The 26,953-nt window shown below is 36.9% G+C and overlaps 1 protein-coding gene and 1 pseudogene across 1 annotated transcript in view; one reads left to right on the forward strand and one right to left on the reverse strand.

The window, feature by feature from the left end:
* The window catches only part of LOC125858376 (serine/threonine-protein kinase Nek6-like), a 1,100,283-nt gene that overhangs the window by 981,752 nt on the left and 91,578 nt on the right, over positions 1–26,953 (reverse strand). The gene's annotated exons all lie outside the window — the stretch shown is intronic.
* On the forward strand, positions 16,781–17,898 carry LOC125858932 (F-box/LRR-repeat protein At3g48880-like; annotated as a pseudogene).

Raw genomic sequence — 26,953 nt, forward strand, 5'->3', positions numbered from 1 at the left:
TACGGTTCATAGATCAATCTATGGACCGTCAATGGGCACCGTGGTTCCACACTTAGTCAGATTTCCCTGATTTGTCCTCAATACCATTCCTGCTGATCTACGGTCATAACCTACGGACCGTGAATGGACCTACGGTCCATAGATCACCTCCGTGGATGCCTTTTTCTGCATTTCCTTCAGCTGTCTCTAAACTTCCGCGCCTGAACACCTTTCCTGCAAAACATGATAAAAACACATAAAAACTAATATAAAAAGGCTTTAGACACACAACTTGTAAGTGAAATGTATTAGAAAAACCTTAAGCTCACGGTATATCACACATGCAGAGTCGGATGGAGAGACCGACGAGAAGTTGATATCAGTAAATGATGAGGAGACATAGGAGAGCAGAGATGAGGGAATATTCAGAGACGTGGAAGTGGGAAATCTAATTAGTCTATGTGGAAGTGGGAAATTTTTGGTGCTTATGTGGCGTCCACGTGGCATTTAACATACTTCTAGTAATTAGAAGGGTAAGTATGACCCAATACTTTGACGGGAATGGTAATTTTGAGCCAGAATATAGTTTAAGGGTAAATTTGAGCTATTTCCGATAGTTTAGGGGTACTTTTGACTAAGAGAGGTTGTAACACCCCATAATTTTTTTGAAGTAAGACTCGAACCATCCTTCTTTGTGAGTAGGATTTTTATCGAGGAATTTAAAAATTCTTAAGTGTTAAGGTCACTAGATGTAGCACCTTGAGTTCCAAAAATAACTAAACAGAATTCATTCAAGTCAATCCTAAGTTCCTTTAAGTTTCGAGTCAACTTCAAACGACCATAACTTTCAGTACTAGATGAGTTAGGTTGCCCATAAGATTTCAAATGAAAGGTCTTTGGATTATCTTTCCAACACCACCAAGTTTTCTAAGTTTAGAGTTTGGATGAGTGAGGCATGTCCTTTGAAGTCAGGATGTCCAATTAAGGAAATTTACCAGAAAATAGTGAGGGGTATTTTGGTATTTTCCTTACCCAATCATATTTAATTCATTTTTAGTAAGTTTTTAGGGGTCTAGGCTGATTAGTTCCAGTTTTATAATCCTAATATAAGCCTAGGGTTTTAGTTGAGAGTTCAAGAAGAGAAAAAGAGAGAAAAGAGGAGAAAATAGGAAAGGATCAAAGCGTTCGTCGAGATTCTTGAGTTTTGTTACGGATTTTCACCAATGGTTTGATTCTAAGAAATATGTAAGTTTTCATAGTGTTGGTTTCATTTACCCACAAACCAATCATGATTTATATATTTGAATTAGTCCATAAAGATCGAAAGATTTATGTTCTTGAAGTTTTTCTTTCGTTCTTGAATTAGGATCTATTTGATGAGTTCTTGAGCTAAATCCTTCAAATTTGAGGGGTTTTTAGTAAATTTTTGTGTACTTATGTTTAGTATTAGATTCTAAGCGATTGAGGAAGAAACCATTCGATTCTAGTTGAATTAAGGTAAGACAACGAGTAGAAAAATTTGTCAGAATTGTCTAGGGAATGGTGGCGTGAAGTGTCATGAATGCGCTAGCAGGGATAGTGTGGTGCGTCACGATGGTGCCTATGAACTTTAGGGGCTAGCACTCCACGCCAGAAATGTGCCAAGATCTCCTGCCCCCACTCTTTTTCTGTCGGTTGTCCTATTTAAGTCCCTTTAAAGTGTACCCTGTTGTTTCAAACTACTCTAAACTACTTCTAAACATCTAGAAAGCATTCATAACATGAATCAATCTCGAATTCATAAATCAAAATTCAAGAGAGAGTTAAATATAGAGTTTAGTAAAGTCTTTGAGTTCAATTGTGAATCCTTTGAGATCAACTATTGATTTGAACTAATTTTTGAGGAAGTAAGTATTAGAATGAGAAGAGTTTTATACATGAGTTCCATACTGTTAGTTAGACCCTCGAGTCGAGTCGTTCATGCCCATAAATATGCATGAACTACATAAATTGCACATCTTTGAGAGGAGTAGTATCTTCAAGTTTTATGTTTTGATTAATGAGTTCCTAACCCTTTTGAGATTATATTCCTAGTCATGGGACTATTATGTGTTATCAATGAAGTTCTTGAGTTGAGTTGTTCACTCCCATAATTTCGCAAGAGCCCTATGAGTCAAGCAGTCTTGAGATGAGAAGTATCATTAAGCCCTTGAATTGAGTTGTTCATGCCCATAATTCTGCTTGAACCCTATGAGTTGAGCATTCTTGAAAAGAGTAGTATCATTGAAGTTCTTGAGTTCTGAGTTGTTGAGTTTCGAGTATTGAGTTCTATGTATGGTTATTGAAAACCTTGAATTGAGTCGTTCACGTCCATAATTCGTTATGAACCCTATTTAGAGAGGTCTTTTACAAATTTCTCTAAACTTATTTTAAGACATAGCAGTTGAGTTACAGAAAGAACAGAGTTGGGTTCATTTTTCAAAATGAATGTATGGGAACTAAGTATTCCCTAGAGTAAATGTTTTCACATTTAAAAGAGGCAGAAACCGCGATTTCCAAATGAGTTTGGAGCAATTGAGTACAATCTCTTTTTAGAGAAAGCTTTTAGAGTAATGATCTCAAACCGCAGAAAAAGGAAATGTTCTCCTTAAAACATAATGAGCTTAGTATATTTTGGGAGTAGTATTGAGCACCGATATGGGGGAGAGTTGTAACAACCTATTCCCATCAATATAGAAAAGCCAACAAGGAAAGAATTGGGGCTGAAAAAACTTTTTGTAGTAACTTGGAATTTCCTAACCTAGTCCATATTTCTGAGACATGCCAGTCTAGGGGAATTTGGTAATGAATGAGAGATTCAATAATGATTTTGGTTACATGAGTAGATAGCTAAGACGTTAAGGAACCTGTATGACTTTACAGAATCAAATTTGGGCGACTTGAACTTCCTAAACTGATCTTAGTGTGAAAGAGTAGTCTTTGAATGTCATGGGTTGAAGGTGTTTTGTGAAATGGGGGTTTGTGACTCAAATTCTGACTCTCTATCTCCGTGTAAGGCGTTGGGGTGGGATTATTCCCGCCAGGGCGGACGGCAGGCCAGTTTTGACTTTAGTTAAAATTAAACCCCAAAAAACTTATTTTCTGCAAGTTTCATTCTTGAGAACTGAGAGACAACCTAGGGATATTTCTTGAAGGTTTTCCACCTCTTCTAGCACTAGAGGTAAGGATTTTACGCCCCAATCCATTTTTCATTCCATTGAACTTAGATTCTTGGTTAATTATTATTGGGGAGGGTTTTGGACTGAATTTGATTGTGGGAAAAATGCCTTAGCTGCTTATTAGGATCAGGGGTTTGGTCTTAGGTTATTGGGTTTGTTAGGATCCGGATAAATTAGACCTTAATTATTTATCCTTGCCTTATATTAATTTTTTGCACACCTAGAACAAGCGGAAAGAATCTGGAAAGGTAAGATTCAAGTGCCTTAGGGGGATTCAAGCTTGGTTTCTAGGTAGGTGATGGTTTGGTTTCTTGTTTGAGTGATGTATGTTGGTAATTGCTTCATTGTAATGCATGTATGTATGTGAATGAAGCCTTGTTATCAAACCTAATGATATGAGTATGAAAGAATAAATGTATGTCATGATTCAACACTTGATTGTATGATTATGAGTATGTACATATGAGTGTGATTGTGATTGTGATTGTGTTGAATGGATCGGGTGTCACGCTCTGACACACGAACATATATAGGGTGTCATGTTATGACACTTACATTGGTGTGGGTGTCACGTTCCGACACACTAATTAGGAATGGTGTCACGTTTCGGCACACTAATAGTTTGGGTATGAGTTCCATGAGAGGACCAATGAATTGTGGTATCTACCTGTTATTAAGAATGTGTAATTGTACATTATTCCTGAAATGATAAACAGTGTGTATATATGTTCTGTACATGTCTTGTTTACTATGTTGTGATTGCCTTTATATGTTACACTTATCGGAATATCCGCGTGATTCTACCAGTACACTGTGGTTGGGTACTGATACTGCACTTTCTCGTTCTTTATTGTGTACAGGGCATCTTCAGGTGGCTACTAGTGGACCTCAACTAGGATATTAGTGATCGAGACTGAATTCAAGGGTGATCCAGTTCATCCGGGCTGCCATGATTTCTTCTTTTGCTTAGTCCATTTTCTTCTGACTTGTATTAGTGTTTTATATGTTTGTTCTGTTTTTGCTTTCGGGATTGTACCCCTATTCTTTAAACCTGTGGATTGTTAGAGTTTTGGTACATTGACTTTCAGGCTCTAGAGGTTGTTTTCTGCAATGTTTTGATAGTGGTTTTGTTAAACTTCTGGAGTTTATGGGAACTTCTTATTTCATTAGTCATTTAAACCTGCTTCTGTATCTTTAAATGCCTAGTTTTTCATTAAGTTGTGTAGTTGGGTTGTAGTAGTGGTTCTCCCACTGGAGAGTTAGTGTGGGTGTCAATCACGACGATTTGGGTCCTAAAATAGTTTTTATTAGATCCGTAGGTTCGTTGATCTCGGTGTACCAAAATGAGTCTAGTAAAGTCTTGCGGAACGGTACAGAGATGTCTGTACTTTTCTTCGAGAGGCTATAGGACTTTAGGAAATCTCTGTGTTTTCTCTTGTCTCTTTTCGTGCTATAACATGAATCCAATTGGTATCTGGTGATACAAATTTGTATCTAATCTCCTTCACTCTTCTGTTTGTAGATGGTTAACACTAAATTTGTAGCACCCGCTAGGAATGGATCCCTCGTTGAGAATTCTCCCAGAAAAGAGGTTCCTTCTACGCATCATGAAGAGATAGAGAAGAATGTGTAGGTTGAGAATGAGGAGGATGTTGGATAAGAGGAAGAGGTGCAGGCTGAGACTACATGTATTCCTGCCTTAGACCCAGTGTTAGCTCTACATATCAAGTCTTTTCTAAAGGGGTTGGTCGGCCCTGGAGTCTTTCCTGCAGTGCAAGCTACTAAACCACCCCGTTAGTGCTGCTACTATTCCTATGGTAGATGGAGTATTAGGCGCTGATGGATTTTTCCGTCCTTTGTTGGGTCTGGTAATGACCGGTGAGCATGAGAGATTGACTAAGTTTCTGAAGTTGAAGTTGCTTGTGTTCCAAGGTTCTAAGAGTGAGGACTCTTATGAGTTCATCTTGGATGTTATTAGAGGCTTCATAAGTTGCTTATTGTACATTAACATGTGGTAGAGTTCGTGACCTTTCAGCTTCTAGGTGAGGCTAAGCAGTGGTAGACGGCTTATGTGGAATGCAGATCGTCAGTTTTGCTCCCACTCACTTCGATGCAGTTCCATGCTATATTATTGGAAAGGTATGTGGCCCGGACTTTGAGGGATTGCAAGAAGGATGAATTCATGTCTTTGGAGCAAGGTGGTATGTCTGCAGTTGCATATGAGGATAAGTTACATACATTGTCTAGATATGCTACCCAATTGGTGACTACTGAGGAGGAGAGGATTCACCTATTCGTCAACGGACTAAATTCTGTAAAGAGGTGATAGGTAAAGAAAGTGGAAGGATTTAGACATTATGGGCATGCCAAAGCTTTGGCTAAGAAGTCCAAGAACACAGGTAACTTTCAGGGTTCGTACTCCAGAGGTTCAGGTAGGCGACACTTGCAGCCTGGCCAATTAAGTTAGCCTTGCCAACTTCTACAGGTAGTTACTCAGGAACTCCACAATAGAATTTTATTCAGGATAGCCAGGGAGTTGTACCTTCGGTAGGCAGTTGGCCATCTTTTGATCACACTTGTTATAATTGGGGGAACTTAGGCATATGAGGAGAGATTGTTTCGAACTGCACAGGTTGGATTCCGCGTAACATCAAACTAGAAGAGTGGTACCTGCGGGCAACAATAATAATGGTAGATTACGTCCACAAAATGGGTGAGTTGGAAATCAGCGAGGCCATGGAGGAAGGGGAAATGGTAACACTAATAGAGGAGCAGTGCAGCCAGGCAAATAGGTCGCCCGTTATGAGGTTAGGGCTCAATGTTATATCTTTTCGAGCAAGATCGAGGTTGAGGCATCTGATGCAGTGATCACAGGTACTATTCTTGTTTGTGACCGAATGGCTACTATCTTGTTTGATACCAGTTCTACTTATTCATATGTATCAGTTTAGTTTGCCTTGGGTTTTGATATGATTTGTGATATACTTGATGCCCCCATCCATGTTTTTACCCCAGTTGGATAGTCTATCATAGTCACCCATGTGTATCGTGCTTGCCCTATTTTTTTATGGGTTTCCAAACTTGGGCTGATTTGGTTATTTTGGATATGACTATTTTTGATATAATCTTAGGCATGACTTAGTTGTCCTCCTATTATGATGTGCTAAATTTTAATGCTAAGTTTGTGACTCTAGAGATCCCCAGTTGGGAAAGGTTAGAATGGGAATGGGTGTACAAGTGATGTGCCGCAAAATCGTGGCATAGTTGATGCTTAATAACTACGAACTAATACTGGAATTAAGTGAAATTTTGGATTATTTGATGGGTTTGTTAAATGTGTAGGCAGAATCTGGGTTGTATAGAAAAGTAGAAAAAAGAAGCATAGCTGATGTTGACCAAGTGAAGTCCACGACCAACGTCACGGACCGATAACATCTTTACAGTCCGTGGTTGACCTCGTGAAAGTGAGGAAGTGCTGGGCCTTGAGAAGATGAAGATGAGGAATAACCAAGTGAGACCACGGAGGGTTCTACGTGCCGTAGTCCTCACCACGGACTGTGGTGGCTGCCGTGAAGCTGAACCAGTGTGAAAGCAAGAAAGAGTTGAAAGAAGGTTGAAACCCAAGTGAAGACCACGGGCGTCTTCACGGGCCGTGGTCCTCATTGTGGACGGTTGTAGCTCTCGTGGGGCATTTTCCAGTGAGTGCATGCATTAGATGAGCCTGCATCTGGTATTTGTTCGAGAGAAAAATACTAGTTAGGAAAAAGCTTAACTAAATTATCCAATTGGAGTTAAAGCATGAGTTCAAGAGAAAAGATCTTTAACACCATATCATTTAAAGTGAGGGTCAATGTTAGTAACACTTTACGATTGAGAGAAAATGAGTGATAATTATCTGATTTGACTGAGAATTTAACACACAATGATTTTGTAAACATTGATTTGCCTGATGCTCAATTATGGAAGAGCATTTGAACTAATGTAATAGTGAACACAATCCTGGTTTCTCTTAATTAACTGAATCAACTTTACAACGAAATAGTCGGTTAGCCGCTAATCTAGATTTTTACTACAAGTTTGGTAACTGCAAGTTTCAAAATTAACGCACATTTCCACCAAACCCAATTTACTTTCCATTGAGATTTCTTCAGGAGATAATAACAACATTTGAATAAAAACAACAATGAAACCTTATCTGTAAAGAAATTCTCTGTGGGATCGACCTCAACTCTGGTTGAGTTCTGTAAATTGACATTGACCGTTTATACCTCTTATTTGAAGTGTAAGTTTGGACGTATGAACAAGCCTAAGACAGTTAAGATCATATCCTTCATTCGGGCTAGGAAACTGGTGGGGCATGGATGTTTGGCTCATATTTGGGATGTTGAGGTTAAGTCTCCCTCTATTGAGTCCATTCTTGTAGTGTCTGAATTTAAAGAAGTGTTTCCTACTGATTTGTCTGGTATGCCTCTAGATAGAGATATAGATTTCTTCATCGATTTGGAACCGAGTACTCGCCCCATTTCCATCCCTGCTTATCACATGGCCCAGATAGAATTGAGAGAGCTTAAGGCTAAAATCCAATAGCTTCTTGATAAAAGTTTCATCCATCCTAGTGTTTCCACATGGGGTTCTCTTGTTTTTTTTGTTAAGAAAAAGGATGCTAGTATGAGGATGCGCATAGACTATCGGTAGTTGAATAGGGTTACCATTCGAAATAAGTATCTCCTGCCACAGATATATAATATTTTTGACCATTTCCAGGGTGCGTAAGTTTTATCTAAGATTGATATAAGGCCTGATTACTATTATTTAAGATTAGGCTTGAGGAAGTACCCAAAACGACAATTAGAACCCGCTATTGGCACTGTGAGTTTTTAGTAATGTCTTTTGGATTGACCAATGCGCCTGCTTCTTTCATGAGTTTGATGAATGGTGTGTTCAAGCTATTTCTAGATTTGTTTGTTATTGTTTTGATTGGTGACATCTTGGTTTATTCAAAGAGTAAGGAAGAACATGTCGACCATCTTCATATTGTTCTGGGTGTTCTGTGGAGACAAAAGTTATATGCCAAATTTTCTAACTGTAAGTTCTGGTTGGATTTAGTTACCTTTTTGGGGCATGTAGTATCAATGGAAGGGGTAATGGTAAATCCCCAAAATATCGAAGCGGTCAAAAATTGGGTATGGCCTAGCTCTGTGACTGAAGTTAGGAGTTTTGTGGGGCTCAATAGCTACTACCATAGATTTGTGAAAAACTTTGCTTCTACTGCCATACATTTGACAAGGTTGACAAAAAAGAAGGTGCCTTTTGAATGGAATGAAAAGTGTGAAGAGGGCTTTCAAAAGCTCAATATTCTTTTGACCACAACACCAATTCTAACACTACCAGTGGAAGGTAAGGATTTCATTGTTTATTGTGATGCTTCAAATTCGGGTTTGGGTGTTATGTTAATGCAAGATAAGAATGTTATAGATTATGCATTGCGGCAGTTGAAGCTGCATGAGAAGAATTACCCAACACATGTTTTAGAGTTGGCAGCGGTAGTGTTTGCTCTTAAGATCTGGCGGCATTACCTCTATGGTATCAAGTGTGAGGTGTTTACTGATCATCGTAGTCTACAACATGTATTCAGTCAAAAGGATATGAATTTGAGACAGCAAAGGTGGATGGAGTTACTTAAGGATTATGATGTCACTATCCAATACCATCCGGGTAAGGCTAATGTAGTGGCGGACGCACTAAGCCCAAAGGCGGTAAGTGTGGGTAGTCTAGCTTGTTTGGGTGTATCCAAGCGACCATTCGCCAATGAGATTCAAACATTAGAGTCTAAGTTCATGCAGTTGGGCATCTTAGAGAAAGCTGGGGTGTTAGTTAGCATTGAAGTAAGGACCATGTTCATTAAGGAGATCAAGGCAAAAAAGTTTGAAGATGAGAATTTGAATGAGCTCAAAAAGAAGACAGTGTATGGCAGGGCACAAGATGTGACTTTAGATGTGGGGGGTGTGCTCAGCTTTGCAGGAAGGATTTGTTTTCCTCGAGTAGATAAGTGGATTTAGACATTATTGATAGAAGCTCATGGTTCGCGGTATTCCATTCATCCAAGTGTGATAAAGATGTATCGAGATTTAAAGCGACTTTATTATTGGCCTGGCATGAAGAAAGACATAGCTGAGTTTGTGGCTAAGTGTCAAAATTGTTAGCAAGTAAAGTATGAGCACCAAAGGCCTGTAGGTTTGCTTCAGAGAATGCCAATTCCGGAATGAAAGTGGGAAAGGATAGCTATGGAGTTTTTGGTTGGTCTCCCCAAGACTTTGGGGAAGTTTGATTCTATTAGGGTATTGGTTGATAGATTGACTAAGTCAGTCCATTTTATTCCACTCAGAATAGACTATAATGCTCAACAGTTGGCAAAGGTTTATGTGGAAGATGTAGTGAGGCTGCAAGGGGTGCCACTTTCTATCATCTAAGACCGTGGTGCGCAGTTTACATCCAAGTTTTAGAGGAAATTGGATGATGAGTTGGGAACTCAATTAAATTTTAGTACAACTTACCATCCACAGACAAATGGGCAGTCAGAGAGAACTATTCAAGTGTTAGAGAACACGTTGAGTGCATGTGTAATTGACTTTGGATGGCATTGGGATAAGTTCCTACAGTTGTGTGAGTTGTCCTATAATAATAGTTACCACTCCAGCATTGACATGTCACCGGTCGAGGTACTTTATGGTAGTGGATGATTTGGTGAAAGATTCTCAGGATAAAGTGAGAAATATCAAAGCTAAGCTTCTAGCTGCACAGAGTCGACATAAAAAGTATGCGGACCGCAAGGTAAGGGACATGGACTTTCAGGATGGTTAGCAAGTTCTTTTAAAGGTCTTACCCATAAAGGGAGTAATGAGATTCGTTAAGAAAGGCAAGCTTAGTACTCAATACATTGGTCCATTTTAGATTCTAGACTATGTAAGGCCAGTGGCTTATAGGTTGGCCTTACGTCCTAGCTTATCGAGAGTTCATCCGGTGTTTCATGTGTCCATGTTAAAAAAGTATGATGGGGAAGGGGATTACATCATAAAGTGGGAATCAATGTTGTCAGACAAGGACGTTCAATATGAAGAGGAACCAGTAGCAATTCTTGATCGTGATGTCCGGAATCTAAGGACCAAAGAGATTAAGTCTGTGAATGTTCAATAGAAGTATCATCCAGTTGAGGAAGCTACTTGGGGAATCAAGAAGGAAATGCGAGACAAGTATCCCAAGTTATTCGGCGATCAGGTACTACTCTAATCTTACTTTAGCCCATTTTTCCTAGTTTGTTACTCGAGGATTAGTGATGGGTAAATTGGTATATATTGTAACAACATGTTCCCGTCGTTATAGAAAAGCCAATGGGAAAGAATTGGGGATGCAAAAACTTTTTGTAGTAACTTGGAATTTCCTAGCCTACTCCAAATTTGGGACAAAATCTGAGTCATGCGAGTCTAGGGAAATCCAGTAATGAATGAGAGATTCAATAATGATTTTGGTTACATGAGTAGATAGTTAAGACGTTAAAGAACCCGTACGACTTTACAGAATCAAATTCGGGTTAGTGGAACTCCCGAAACTAATCTTAGCGTGAAATGGTAGAATTTGAACATCATGGATTGAAGATTTGTTGTGAAATAGGGGTTTGGAACTCAAATTCCAACTCTCTCTCTTTGTGTAAGGCGTTAGGGTGAGATTATTCTAGCCAGGGCAGAGCCGCTGTGGTGTGGTCGGTCTAGCTATAGCGGGCCAGTCGCAACATAAGTCAGAATTTAAAGGCCCATTTACTTATGTTTTCTCATATGAATCTTTTGTCTCAGGCTAAAACCCCGAATATGTTATTTTCTGCAAGTTTATTTCTTGAGATCTAGGAGACGACCTAGGGATATTTCTTGAAGGTTTTCCACATCTTCTAGCACTAAAGATAAGAATTTTATGCCCCTAATTCATTTTTTGATCCGTAGAACTTAAATTCTTCGTTAACTATTATTGGGGGAGGGTTTTGGACTGAATTTGATGGCAGGAAAATAGCCCTAGCTGCATATTAGGATAAGAGTTTTGGTCTTAGGTTATTGGATTTGTTATGATTTGGATAAATTAGACCTTAATTATTGATCCTTGTGTTATATTAATTGTTTGTAGACCTAGAACAAGTGGAAAAAATCTGAAAAGGAAAGATTCAAGTGCCTTAGGTGGATTCAAGCTTGGTTTCGAGGAAGGTGATGATTTGATTTCTTGTTTGCATGATGTATGTTTGTAATTGCTTCATTGTAATGCATGTATGTATGTGAATGAAGCCTTGTTGATCAAACCTAATAAATTGAGTATGAATGAACAAATGTATGCCATGATTCAACATTCGACTGTATGATTATCAGTATGTACGTATGAGTGTGATTGTGATTGTGGTTGTGTTGAACATATCGGTGTCATGTTTTGACACACTAACAGGGATCGGGTGGCACGTTTTGACATATATATTAGAGCGGGTGTCACGTTCCGACAAACTAATTGGGATCGGGTGTCACATTTCAGTACACTAACAATTTGGGTATGGGTTCTATGAGAGGACCATTGAATTGTCATAGCTACTTGTTATTGAGAATGTGTAATTGTACATTGGTCCTGAAATGATAACCAATGTGTATATATGTTCTATACATGTCATGTTTACTATGTTGTGATTGCCTTTATATGTTTTGCTTACTAGAATAGTCGCGTGATCCTACCAGTACACTGTGGTTGTGTACTGATACTACACTTGCTCGTTCTTTATTGTGTATAGGGCATCTTCAGGCAACTATTGGTAGACCTCAACTAGGAGATCAGTGATTGAGACTTAATTCAAGGGTGAGCCAGTTCTTCCAGGCTACCATGAGTTCTCCTTTTGCTTAGTTCATTTTCTTCGGACTTAGATTAGTACTTTAGATGTTTGTTATGTTTTAGCTTTCGGGGTTGTACCCGTATTCCTTAGACTTGAGGATTGTTAGAGTTTTGGTACATTGAGTTTCAGATTCTAGGTGTTGTTTTCCCAATGTTTTGATAGTCGTTTTGTTAAACTCCCAGGGTTTATGGTAACTCCTTATTTCATTAGTCATTTAAATCTTCTTCCGTATCTTTAAATTCCTAGTTTTTCATTAAGTTGTGTATTAGGGTTGTAGTAGTGGTTCTCCCACCGAAGGGTTAGTGTGGGTGCCTTTCACGACCGTCTGGGTCGTGACAAGAGTTCATACAACTCACAACCCCCATAAACCATGTAACCCATGTGGGTAGAAAAGGGTCATACTTTTTAGACGATTCCGTAATTCTTTTAGCATAGACTAGTGGATCCACTTAATAGTAGGTTCTATACCCCGACCAAATGTAGGACGACTTTGGCAGTATGGGTTAGATATTGTATCATCACATAGCTCATAGTGATGGTTGTCGGTTAGGGAAATTCCCACAGAGATATGTTGTATTCTTATATACATAGAGTTTATTTTGTATTTTTATATACAAATAAAGTTTATTTTGTATTCTTGAATAAATAAAGAGTTACATTGTATTTCTAATACATTGAGTTGCTATCTACTGTTTTAAAAGCGTTCCATATATTGCATCTTTTATTGTTGCTTTATATTCAGTTGTGTATCCAGAGTTGAGTTGAACTATGTTTCATAGAGTCAAGTATCTTATTATTGAGTTGAGCCTTATTTCACTGACTTGAATATCTTATTATTGAGTTGAACCACGTTTCACAAATTTGAATTTCTTATTGTTGAGTTGAGCTCTATTTCTCTTAGTTGAGTTGAACTACATTTTCTTGAGTTGAGTATCCTATTCTTGAGGAAAGATTGAGTTGAGTGAGTTTCAGAAGAGGTAAGTATGTTTCTTTTTCATCAGTTCAAACTTATGCTTATGCTTTAGAATTCCTCTTACATACTCGTACATTTCAGGTACTGAGCCATTTGGCCTGCATCATTTCATGACGCAGATACATGTATTCAGTTTCATCAACAAGCATTTCGTTAAGGTCATGGGATGTTCGAATCAGCTTTGGTGAGCCTTCTTATATTCTGGAGGACTTCACCTTTATCTTACAGCTAGTAGTTTTGAAATGTCGTGGGTCTTGTCCCGATATCCTTTTGTAATAGTAGTCGTTTCATAGATAGACAGAGTTGAGTAGTTTTTAGTATATATCTTCCTTGATTTTGTTTTACAAACTCTAAGTTATCTGTTGAGTATTGTACAAATTATTTTAAAGTTGGGTTTATTTAATTTAGTTCAGGTTTTAAGCTTTTGCATGCTTAAGTTAGTCTTCCGATTGTAGTCAGTCAGGATGAGGGTTAGCTTGGGGACCAGCAATGGTTCTCTAGTGTCGGCCACGTCCAGGGTGTAGACTCAGGTCGTAACAGAGGTAGTAAAAAGTTAGAATTAATCTATTCTGATTTGTGTGGCAAATGATCATTCAGGTAAGAAGTGAATCTGAGTATTGTGAGATTTTCAAAAGGTTACTCATAATATTAATATATATTCTGATGTTTGGTAAGTCTGAATGTCTTGAGAAACTCAAAATATTTTAAGACGAATGAAAATAGAATCATAAAAATATATAAAGTCACTACAATCGGATTGTACTGATGTATACCTTTCTGCAGGGCCGATGAGTCACTTATCTGATAGAATAATTGCATTTCAATTGTCTATACCAGACACTCTATAAGAGATTAGTGTAAAAGAGAAATGAAATAGAGTCCTATGCAGATGATAAGATTAATGATTGACTTATTTATTGTTGTTTTGTTTCTTTTAAGAACTACATATCACAGTTGAATTCAATTCATTTCAAATCAAGAATGAAATGTGTGTGTTAAATGGATATCTAAAAAGAATGAAAGAAGGTTGGTGATTATCAAGACAACTCTCAGATTTCTAGAAAAGGACTATTTGGTAATCCATGTTCCTAGAAGTAAACTAGTTTTTTTACAGGAACTGAACAAAGAAATAACAAATGAGTCAGTTGTAAATTCAGACACTCAAAAACATCTAATCGGTATGTCTAAATTAACGTTCCATTGCATTTAAGTTGTGGGAGAAACGTTACAAGACATAAAAAACTACTACCTCAAGTAGTGAGAGTGATATTGGGCAAATTAAAGAACACTACATTAAAAAGCTGTTAATATTTCAATACCGAAAGGTTTTGACGAAAATATTATAACTCAAGAATATGAAAGTGTGACTAATGTAGTAGTACTTAGTCGTAGTGGGAGAACCATAGTGCAGATTTATTTATTTTGTATATTTAAGAGGACTTTCATAATAGTACTCCTGAACAGAAATACACTTTTGAAGGGTTTTATGATAGGGCATCTAAAGATCTAATACAAAATCGATAAGTTACGACATACCACACCTAGACGAAGTTGCATAAGAATACAACTTGGTAAGATCTTTTGATAAGAAATATAAAATAAATATCTGCAAAACCTGTAAATGCATAGTTAAGAGTCTAAGTGGGAGATTTTTAGGGTATATACAATTAATCGTGTGTTTAGAAATAGTATTCTAAAAGTTTCAAGATTAAATATCTTAGTGGGAGATTGTTAGGGTATATACTAATAACCATGCATTTAGATATAGTACATTTTAATAATCGTGATGGTTAAAAGTCTAAGTGGGAGATTGTTGGGATATATACTATTAATCATGTGTTTAGATATAATATTTATTATAGAATAATTATTTAATCATTGTTAATAGGTCATGTATTCATTTTTGATGTATGTTTACTTATATATTAGATGATTTAGTGTATAGAGTTTTAGCTTATACACAGAGGATTAAATCATCAGTTCTTATAAGTATAAAGTTTTTTGTTCATAATCTAAGATGAGAATTGGACATACCATTGGTACAATTGTAGCACAAGATTATATGTAGTTTATCTTGATTATGGGAATGATATAGTTCCAACTTCTTGTGCTAGTGTATTTTGTATCTATTGAACGGGACCGCGTAGAGATAGTTGCTTTAGACTGAGTGACAAAAAAATATTCTCCAAACTATTAAATATACTTACATTTTTAATCCTGATATCACTATTATGATTTGTATATGTTAATTATCGTTTTGAATATTAAAATATGAGATTCTAAGATGGGTCAATATGTCGAGTAGATTGGATGATAATAATATATATTGGTGAAATAATAAGTTAGTTGACGGAATCCATGTCTCGATATAGAGATTAATGATATCTCTTTTTGAGAAGCTTATAAGTTTTAATCGTGTCCAACCTTGCAAGTGGATTTGTGAATCCGACACATGAAATAAGTTAAGCAGGTCTCTAAATGAAATTGATCATTGAATTAAATTCGTCAGTAATTTAATTTATTGATTAGTATATGTAATTTTAACATGGGGAATTACATATTTTTTTAATGGGGAATTTCAAAATATAAATAGAGGAGTGCAATTACAAATTTCTAGTGGAATGATTTATAATTTATTATGATAAGAATAATGCAAATCAATTATTTAGAATTATATCCATAATAGGAAGCCTTGGTAATTAATTTTGTGGTCCTTACCGTGCCCATATTTTACAAGAACTCAGAATCTATTCTAATGGAAAAATAGATAAGTATGTGTCTTTCTCTATTCTAAGGAAAGGGAGAAGTATGTATATTTCTCTATTCTAAGGAAAGGGAGACATACATGTCCTTTTCTATTCTAAGGAAAGAGAGGAGTATATGTCTTTTTCTATTCTAAGGAAAGAGAGAATTACACTTTTTATTCTAAGGAGAGACGATATGTTTCTTCTCCTCCTTGGACTAGGAAGAAATATCTATAAATAGGGGTTCTTCTAACCCTTGAAGATGAAGAAGTTTTAGATATGATACTTGCCCAATCAAGTATTGAGAGAGTTCGGAAGTGAACTAGAGATCATTGTAGAAGACCGCAGAACTGTTGTCCAGTTTGTGGACTAGCTTGTGGTTTTGTTTGAAGGTTCTGGCTTGTGGATTTGATTGAAGGTTCTGCTCACACTTCAAGAGATGATCCTTGAATTAAATTTCAGAAAGTTTATGTGATCTAGAATGATTCTATATATTCTAGCGTAAACTATGTGTTGTTTATTATTCATGCAAGTAGTATGATTTTGGTATACTTTCGCTGTCCATATAGTTTTCCAACATAACGTAAGGCGAGTTCCAGTGATTTCTTTGATTTTGCATGATTTTTCTCTCACTAATGATTATTGTTATAAAAAATGTGATACTTGAGTCAGTTATGCCATCAAGAAGTTAGTTATATGTCGTTATCTACAACCAACTTAAGTTCTAGGTTATATTTTTCCTAGTTTCTTCACTTTTGGGCATCTCACTACTTCTCGAACATATTTGTACTCTCTTCAATGTTTTTTTATATTGTGGGGCTTAACATTTTATTCATCATGGTCTGAGTATATTCACAAGAACACAAATGACAATAAGCAACACCAATTTGATGGCAGGAGTTCCAATATTCTTCTTGGATCTAGAGAAGTAATTACCTTTCTTGGTTCTACAGGAACTTAGGAGAGTGAAGCTTTTATGATGTCGTTTCAAAAACTAGAAAAATATGGAAGTTGTTGTGATGGAAGAAGGAAATATCTCTTGTAAGGAAACGGGAGGACCTTGATATTGATATGCTGGTGAAGATATTCCAGTCCTTTGACATTTTCCAGCTGATCTCTGTAATTCCTCAAGTTTGTCCTACATGCCAATTGGCTTGTTCTGACCAACATCTCTGGAAAACGTTGGACTTGTCAGTAATGCAATCAAATTTCATCAGAATTAAAGTACCGTCGTATGTGTATGTCGACACTCCATCTCGTGAAAAATTGACCGCATCCTAAAGATTTGCTTGAACCTTAGCCGTGGAACCATACTGACATTGATCTTTCATTACAATTTGTATGTTGACGACAATCAGTTGACTTATACTGCCAATAGGTATTGCCCTGATAAACTTTAATATTTATATAGTATTGTACTTTAAATTAGCTAGCATCTGGGATAATTTTCCATTGTATATTTAATACAGGAGAATCAAAAGTTACTGTGAAAATGAATTGGACAGCTAATTAAATCTCCTCTTTATCGGGTGTCCACAACTTAAATGCCTTGTTATGCCTGCTTGGGAAAAACTAGAAAAACAAACAATATGCATTGTTTTTAATGATTGGAAAGATATTGAATCAGTGACGATGCCTAGTTTAGAAGAACCTACATATGTCATCGACAAAATTGGAAGGAGTTGCAAATAAAATTTTGAGCTCACGACTGTGGCTCGTTGCGATATATTGTTTGCATCTGCACTGGTCTCATTTCTTCCAAACTTGAAAGTGTTGAGTGTAAGATGTACGGAGTTATCTAAACCTACTTTTGTTATTCTCTTGGAGGGGTTAAAAAAAGTTGAAAGTTCTCAACATATCGCATTGCATAATTACTGAAGACATTCCTCCACCTGCATCGATGAAAATTCTAACCGACCTTTATAAATCTATTCTCAAAAAAGCGTCTAGGTTAGACAAATTCCTAACCTCTATGAGTGAATCATGCATCATGTGTCAGTGCACTCAAATGATGAAGGGTTCATGAGGTGGTATAAGTATGCAGACCTCTTGAAAGTGGATTAGGTGAAGTCTCTTGGAATTTTAAAACTTTAAGAAAACTTGTGTGTATGAAATACAACAAAACCTTGTAATGCTACTTCATGTTTCTATGATCTTTTATGCTTTTAGTTTCTATCTTTCAGTAGCACACTGTATATGCATTATCTATTTACCTATGTCTTTGTAAGTGTTGTTGACAAGCATTTGGGACTATAAAGTAATTTTTTTAAAAAGCAGTTCTGAAAATAAACAGATTGTCGAAATAAGTCTATTTTATAAATTTGACCAAACATATTATTATTCTTCTACACCGTTTTGTGAGTTTTGAAGATAAACTCCTTGGAGGAATATGACATATTATCACGCTTAAAAAGCTCTTGCAAAGATTTCCAAGTGACATTATATGTGAATTTTTTATGTTTTACTTTTGAGTAAATTAGGTTAAGAAATTCCCCAAATTATTACCGTTATGCTAATTTCTTCAAACCCAAGTGATAAAATATTCACCAAACCCTATGAACAATCACGAATTCATTGGGTAAGGTGGAATTATTTTAAGATTTTTATTTTCTTTCCTCACCCGTTTCGCATCAAATTATTTCAATATTTTAGTACATATTCAACTAGGGAGTTTTCAATTTAAAGAGAATTATAGTCCATGAGGTAATAAAAATATTTAATAATTTAAATATGAAAATGTAAAATGATAGTAATAATTGAGATTTTTTAAAATCTATTTGTTCTATTTACGATGTTATTGTAAAACCCGAGAAGTCTAAAATCCATAACAGATCTAGAAAGTTCATAAGTTAAGTCTGTAGATATTTTTGGAATTTACGAGTAGCATCTACGGGTCGTAGATGGAACCACAGACCGTAGATAAGGCTCTTAGAATCAACTTCAGAAGAAGGATGATTAGCTTGAATTTAACGAGGCAAGTTTACGGATCGTAAAACCCTTTGTGGGTCATAGATGATCTCGTAGAACAAGTCCTGAAACTCGATATTTGATCTTACTTTTATGAATAGTGTCTAAAGTCTCTAAATGGAACCATGGAATGTAGATAGGTCTCGTATATCAAACTTCAGAGACTTCGAAATTGACCTGATTTCCACGAGAGATATCTACGGACCAAAGATCAATCCACGGACCGCAGATGGTTTCATGAAAGCTGCTGTTATTAATTTTCACCCATGCTCATTTTGGTCTTTTTTCACTCTTTTAAATTCTATACTATGTTGTTTTGTCCTATTCTAAGGGGTATTAAATAAAATTTAATCGACTAAACCTCATTATTTACACCTAACACCCAGAAAATCAAGTTCCTTACGTTCAAAGTTCTTTATAAGCAAGAACTAGGGTTCCATAGTTTCAAGTCTCAATTTAAGGGTTCAAGATATTCTTTCCATTCGAGGTAAGTGGAATTTTATCAATGAGTATCCTTGTAATGCTACTTCAGTGTTTTAAGTTTATTCTTTTTGAGAGGGTGATTTTCATGTTCTTCATGTTTCTATGATCTGAAGCTTTTTGTTTCTGCATTTCTGTATCACGTTGGGGATTCTCTGTCCATTTACATATGTATTGTCAAAAATTGCAAAATTTTATAGTAGGTTGGACCAAGCTTGTGAGACCCTAAGTGCTTGTTTGTCGAAAAAAATGTGAGGTGTTTTGCAAAAAAATTGGGAGAAAATAAATATTTTTGTGGGAGTTATTCTTTAAAAGATGACAAAAGTAGCTTCTCACCGAAAATACTATTTTGGAACACTTTTTTTTGTTGTTGAGAAAACACTTAAAGCCACTTTTTAAATGTTTTGTCAAACACTAATTGTTTCTCCAATGTGCTTTTCAAAATTGATTAGTCAAATCCAAATTACTACTCACTAAAAGTAATTTTTTGAAAAAAACATTTTTCAAGGTAAATCGAATTTAAAAATTTGACCAAACATGTTATTATTCTTATACATTGTCTTGTGAGATTTATACATTAACTCGTTGGAGGAAATATGACATAGTATGTGAACATTACACTTCAGAAGCTCTTTCAAAGAGTTTTAAGTGGTAGTATGTGTGAATTTTTTTACTTTTGAGTAAATTAGGTGAACTCTTCCTCGAATTATTACTGTTTCATCAGTTTTATACCTAAACGATAAAATATTACAATACCCTTTGAATTACCACAGATTCATTGTGCTAGGTGGGCTCATTTTAAGACATTTTTTCACTCCTTCCTTGTTTCTCATCAAGTTATCCTAATATTTTATCATATTCAACTAAAAAGTTTTCAATCTAAAGAGACTTATTATTTAGAAAGTAAGAAAAACATTTAATAATTGAAGTATGAAACTCCCAAAATTTGACAGTACTAGTTTAATTTTTATTGACCTATTAAGCCTATTTACTATGTTATATGTTGAATCTTGGTACTCGTGCAATACATTTTAATAAATGAAAATGGCAAATTGAACTTCTTTTATCTTAAGATATCGAAAAGTGCCAATTCATAAACCTCTTATATAAAATCTTAATTAATTAACTTATTAAAGTTGTAAATTACACAAAAACTAATTGCTAGGCAATTATTTTGGTATAAACATGTTTTTGAATTTTCATGATACAATTAATGATGATAGTCGATATTTTTGTTATCAACAAAGTTTGGTATGAATTAAATGACGTTCTTTACCTAACTTCAATCAAGTACCTCTACAATGATTATTCCGTTTATCAAGTTGAGTGTTTAAATGGTAATTCATGACAAATTTTCAATCACATTACATGTCACGCCCCGAGGCTACCCTCTTGACGCAACATGGGACCTAGGATCATGAGTGACTCTAAGCTAACCCAGTGTCTGGCATATCATAAGCGCACTATAAAAGTTACTGAATAAAACAAGTACTATGTGGAAGATATAACTGTGGATAACTGAAAGTAGGGAAAAACCAACTAATTTGAATATATAAAACATACAGAGTTAAGTGATAACTAAACAACCACTTAACAACTCAAGTTGAATCTACTACTATGTCGAAAAGCCTCTATCTGAGTTGAGTTGCTGGGACATGCCCAAGCTAACTCTAACAAAACTAAAAACTGAAAGCAAAGACTATAATGAAAGCATGTCTATTGTCCTTGAAAAATAAGGACTCACCACTGAAGCTGTTGAATGATGACCAAGAATCAACCTAAGCGTGATCTCGATGCTGAATACTTGAACCTAAATCATTAAAGGATGTAGCGCAAACTATGCGTCAGTACTTGGAATCTACTGAGCATGCAAGATATATATAATAAGCTAAACAAATATATGTGAATTGAACAAAGTATAACTCAACAATGATATAATCTTTAAAAGGATATAGACATGTACAGAAATATAACTGAAAAGAACTTAACTGAATGCAATGACCAAGTGCTAACCATGAAGATAACATGCTCAATTGTAAACTGATATAAATGTTGAAAACCTGGTCAAATGCACTAAGAATCTAAGTATGGGAGCTACTATTAACCGACATAAACCGTGTGAGCTAAACGTGGAGTCCGAAGTATACTCCCCTTCGAGTGAACCCAATATACCTTGCCAGGGGTATAAAGGCATGACTAGCGTGATCACTAAATCTGATGCCCAACATGGTGGACTTATAATCCTATGGGGGCACGTAGTTCTAGGACTATGAGGGTACGCTGAACCCTAGTCCAACTCGGTGCTAAGTCTACTCCCAACTATATATTTTTATGAATAAAATGTAACTGAAATACCGAATAGCTCAAAATGTTGACATGGTAACTGGGAATGCATCAATTATATACTGATAATGTGACATTTGAAATCTGAAGCATGATTATCTGTTTAAATGACCTAGGAAGGGTATTTCATGAACTAAGAGAATCTACACAAACTAGGGTTCTCAGTACTATGCATGGAATTATACTAAATTATCAAGAAACAAGTTATTTAGATCAAGGGAATCATAAATGCAATAAATCTTGAAAATCTAGAAACCCTAGGTCTGAACAGTTTATGAGAATCTGAAGAACTAGCTGAACTCTAGGGACCTAATGGTTGAAAGTTACCCACTAGTGAAATCTCACATACTCGGTGATAAAATATATGGAGAAATCCTTTGGGTTTTGGGGATGTAACTTGAAGAACATTGTTGCGTATTTTTGAAAGAAACTTGCCCCTCTTTCTCTTCTTTTCGTTCTAATTTGGATGATTTTTGGAGAATGAGGGTTCTGGGTATGACTGACTAGGTTATTAGACTTATTCTGAGTAAAGCGATGTAGTTTAGGCATCAAACAAAGTAGTTTAAGTCCCCCCCNCCCCCCCCCCCCCAATGCATAGAGAAAAGACCAAAATGACCCTGACATAAAAGCTGACGAAGGGCATTCACAGAGGGACTGTCGGTCTGTCATTTGGACTACCGTCCGTCGACTGGATCCGTCGTTCATGGTCTGCCCGACAGGGCCTCACTAAAATGAGCATAACTCTTTACTCGGAGATTGAATATTAGCAAAATTGGTGGCATTGGAAATACGATTCAATTATCTTTATTTTGATAGGTCATGGGCGACCTAATTTATTTTGTGCTAAAATTCGTAAATGATTATGGATATTGTATATGTTGGTGTAGGCATGTTATTATTAAGTTGTAATGGCATATGTATGTTTCACTTAGTGGGATAGCTGCGTAATCCTACTAGTAAACTAATGTCGTGTATTGATACTGCAGTTGCTCTTTGTTTGTTCAGTATAGGGCATCTTCAAGCGGCTATTGACAAACCTCACTTAGAAGATCAGTGATCAATCAAATTCAAGGGTGAGCCAGTTCTTCCGGGCTGCCATGAGTTTTCTTTCTGTTTATGTTTACATTTTTGGCCTTAGACTAGTTCTTTAGATTTCTTATGGTTAGTATGCAGTTGTACCCCTTCTTGTTTAGACTTATGGCTCTTGTTAGAGTTTTGGTACATTAACTTTCAGGTTCTAGGCGTTATTTCCGCATTGATTTTGTTAAACTTTTGGATTTTATGGGAACTTTATTTCTTTTCCTTATCATTTAAACCTGCTTCCGTATCTTTAAACTCCTTAGTTTGATTTAGTTGTGTAGTTTATGGTTAGTTGGGCTGTATTAGTGGTTCTCCCATCGAAGGGTTAGTGTGGGTTCCAATCACGATGGTCTGGGTCATGACAAAGTTGATATTAGAGCCTTGGTTCGTTGATCTCGATGTACCAAAATGAGTCTAGTAAAGTCTTGCAAAACAGTACGGAGACGTCTATACTTTTCTTCGAGAGGATATAGAACTTTAGCAAATCACTATATTTTTTCTTGTCCCCTTTCGTGCTATAACTCGATTCCAATTGGTATCTGGCGATTCGAATTGGTATCTAACCTCCTGCACTCTTCTGTCCGCACATGGTTAACACTAAGTTCAACGGCATCAGGCCCATAGCTCTAGTCAACACTCCAGCTGAGGAATCTGCAGCAATAGGTCGCGGTCGAGGAAGGGGTAGAGGAAGAGCTAGGGGTAGAGGCCGAGGAAGGGTGACGCCTACTAGGGATGGAGCACCAGTTGAGAATGCTCCCAGAAATGAGACTCCTCCTGCGCATCATGAAGAGGTAGATGAGAATATAGAGGTTGAGAATAAGGAGAATGTTTGACAAGAGGAAGAGGTACATGCTGAGACTACATGTATTCCTCCCTTAGACCCAGTGTTAGCTCAACAGATTACGTCGTTCTTGAAAGGATTGGTTGGTCTTGGAGTGCTTCCTTCTATTCAAGAAACTCAAGCTCCCACCAATCCCCATGTTGCTATCACTGTCCCCAAGGTGGGAGGAACTGTAGGTAATGATGCTTTCTTCTGTCCTTTGTTGGGTCTTGTTATGAGTGGTAATGAACATGTGATGTTGACTAAGTTCTTGTAGTTGAAACCACCTGTGTTCCATGGTTCTGAGAGTGAGGACGCCTATGAGTTCATCCTAGATTGTTATGACAAGCTTCATAAGTTGGGAATTGTCCATCAACATGGAGTTGAGTTTGTGGCTTTTCAGCCTCAAGGTGAGGCTAAGTAGTGGTGGAGAACTTATGTGGAATGCAGATCTTCAGTTTTACCTCCACTTACTTGGACCCAGTTTCATGCTCTATTCTTGGAGAAGTATGTACCTCATACTTTGAGAGATTGTAAGAAGGATGAGTTCATGGCTTTGGAGCAAGGTGGTATGTCTGTGGCTGCTTATGAGGCCAAGTTACATGGTTTGTCTAGATATGCAATGCATTTGGTGACTACTGAGGAAGAGAGGATCCGCCTATTTGTTAAGGGACTAAATTTTGAATTGCAAGTATTTTCAGTTCATATGACCTGTGTAGGGAAATGTTTCAATGAGGTAAGAAATTTTGTGAAGAAAGTGTAGGGGGTGAGTGAGATGGTCAGGTTAAGGCATTGGTTAAGAAAGCCAATAATTCAGGCAACTTTCAAGGTTCTTACTCTAGAGGTTCAGAGAGGCCAACACTTGCAACCCGGCCAATTCAATCCGCTATGCCCGCTTCTACATGTAATTACTCCGGAACTCCACCTCAGAATATGATTCAGGAAAGCCAGGAAACAACACCTTCGGTGGGCAGCAGGCTATCTTTTGATCGTACTTGTTATAATTGTGGAGAACCTGGGCATATGAGGAGATATTGTCCCCATCCACACTTGTCAGATTTTACGCAGCAGCATATTAGAGCAGTGGTACCCATGGAAAATGGTACTAATGGTCGAGGGTGTCCACAAGGTGGGCGAGGAGGAAATCAGCGAGGTCGCAGAGGTAGGGGAAATGGTAATGCAGGCAGAGGTACAGTACAACAAGGCAGGGAAGTCACCCATCATGATGACATGGCTCAATGTTACACATTTTCGGGCAAGACTGAGGCAGAGGCATCTGACACAGTGATCACATGTAATATTCTTGTCTGTTACTGGATGGCTTATGTGTTATTTGATCTGGGTTCTACTTATTCTTATATATCCATGCTATTTGCCTCAGAATTTGCTATGATTTGTTATATAGTTGATGCTCCCATCCATGTTTCTACCCCAGCTGGAGAGTCTGTCATAGTCACACATGTTTATTGTGCTTGTCCTTTTATGTTTATGGGTTTTCAGACTTGGGCTGATTTGGTGATTTTGGATATGACTGACTTTGATATAATCTTAGGCATGACTTGGTTATCCGTCTATTATGATGTGCTTAATTGTAATACTAAGTCTGTGACTCTAGAAGTTATGGGAAGGGAAAAGTTAGAGTGGGAAGGGGTTTACAAGCCTAAACAATTTAAGATCATATCCTCTATTTGGGCTAGGAAACTGGTGGGGCAAGGTTGTTTGGCTTTTTTAGTTCATATTTGGGATATCCACGTTGAATCTCCCTCTATTGAGTCTATTCCTGTGGTGTTAGAATTTAGAAAAGTGTTTCTTACTAATTTGCCTGGTATGCCTCCAGATAGAGATATAGATTTCTGCATTGATTTAGAACCAGGTACTCATCCCATTTCTATCCCTCCCTATTGTATGGTTCCGACAGAATTGAGAGAGCTTAAGGCCCAAATCCAAGAACTTCTTGATAAAGGATTTATTCATCCTAGTGCTTCCCCGTGGGGTGCTCCAATTTTGTTTGTTAAGAAAAATGATGGTAGTATGAGAATGTGTATAGAATATCGGCAATTGAATAGGGTCACCATTCAAAACAAGTACCCACTGCCTCAAATAGATTATCTCTTTGACCAATTGCAAGGTGCATCATTTTTCTCTAAGATTTATCGAATGTCTGGTTACCATCAGTTAAAGATTAGGCCTGAGGATGTGCCCAAGACGGCGTTTAGAACCGGTTATGGGCACTATGAGTTTCTAGTTATGTCGTTTGGGTTGACTAATAAGCCCGCAACTTTTATGAGTTTAATTAATGGGGTGTTCTAGCCATTTATTGATTCGTTTGTTATAGTCTTTATTGGCGACACTTTGGTGTATTCAAAAAGTGAGGAAGAGCATGTCGACAATCTTCGTATTATTCTGGGTGTTCTTGGGAAACAAAAGTTGTATGCGAAATTTTCCAAGTGTGAATTTTGGTTGACTTCGGTTGCATATTTGGGGCATGTAGTTTCAAAAAAAAGGGTAATGGTAGATCCTCAAAATATTGAGGCGGTGAAGAATTGGGTTCGGTCTAGCTCTATGAAGGCACTTAGGAGTTTTATGAGGCTCGTAGTTACTATCGTTGATTTGTGAAGAACTTTGCTTCTATTGCCACTCACTTGACAAATTTGACCAAAAAGGAGATACCATTTTAATGGATGGAAAAATGTGAGGAGAGTTTTCAAAAGCTCAACACTCTCTTGACCACAACACCTATTCTAGCACTATCGGTGGAAGGTAAGGATTTTATTGTTTATTTTGATGCTTCTCATTCAGGTTTGGGTGATGTGTTAATGCATGATAAGAATTTTATAGCTTATGCATCACGACAGTTGAAGGTGCATGAGAGGAATTATCCAACACATGATTCGGAGTTAGCAGCGGTAGTGTTTGCTCTTACGATCTAGCGGCATTACCTCTATGGTGTCAAGTGTGAAGTATTTACTGATCAGCGTAGTTAGCAGCATGTGTTCACTTAAAAGGATCTGAATTTGAGACAGAGAAGGTGGATTGAGCAACTTAAGGATTATGATGTCACCATTCAATACCATCCGAGTAAGTCTAGTGTAGTAGCAGATGGTTTGAGTCAAAAAACAGTGAGTATGGGTAGTCTAGCTTGTGTGAATGTATCCAAGCGGCCTTTGGCTAAGGAAATCCAGACCTTAGAGTCTAAATTCATGTAGTTGGGCATCTCAAAAAATGGTGGGGTGTTAGCTAGCATTGAGGTCTGGGCCACGTTCATTCATAAGATCAAGGACAAACAGTTTGAGAATGAAAATTTGAACGAGCTTAAGAAAAGGACTGTGATTGGTAAGGCACAAGAGACCACTCTTGATGCAGAAGGGGTGCTCAGTTTTAAAGGAAGGATTTGTGTTCCTCGAGTTGATGACTTGATTTAAAAATTGTTGGCAAAATCCCACGGTTTGCGATATTCCA

Source organism: Solanum stenotomum, chromosome 3, assembly GCF_019186545.1.
Source record: "Solanum stenotomum isolate F172 chromosome 3, ASM1918654v1, whole genome shotgun sequence".
Lineage (NCBI taxonomy): Eukaryota > Viridiplantae > Streptophyta > Magnoliopsida > Solanales > Solanaceae > Solanum > Solanum stenotomum.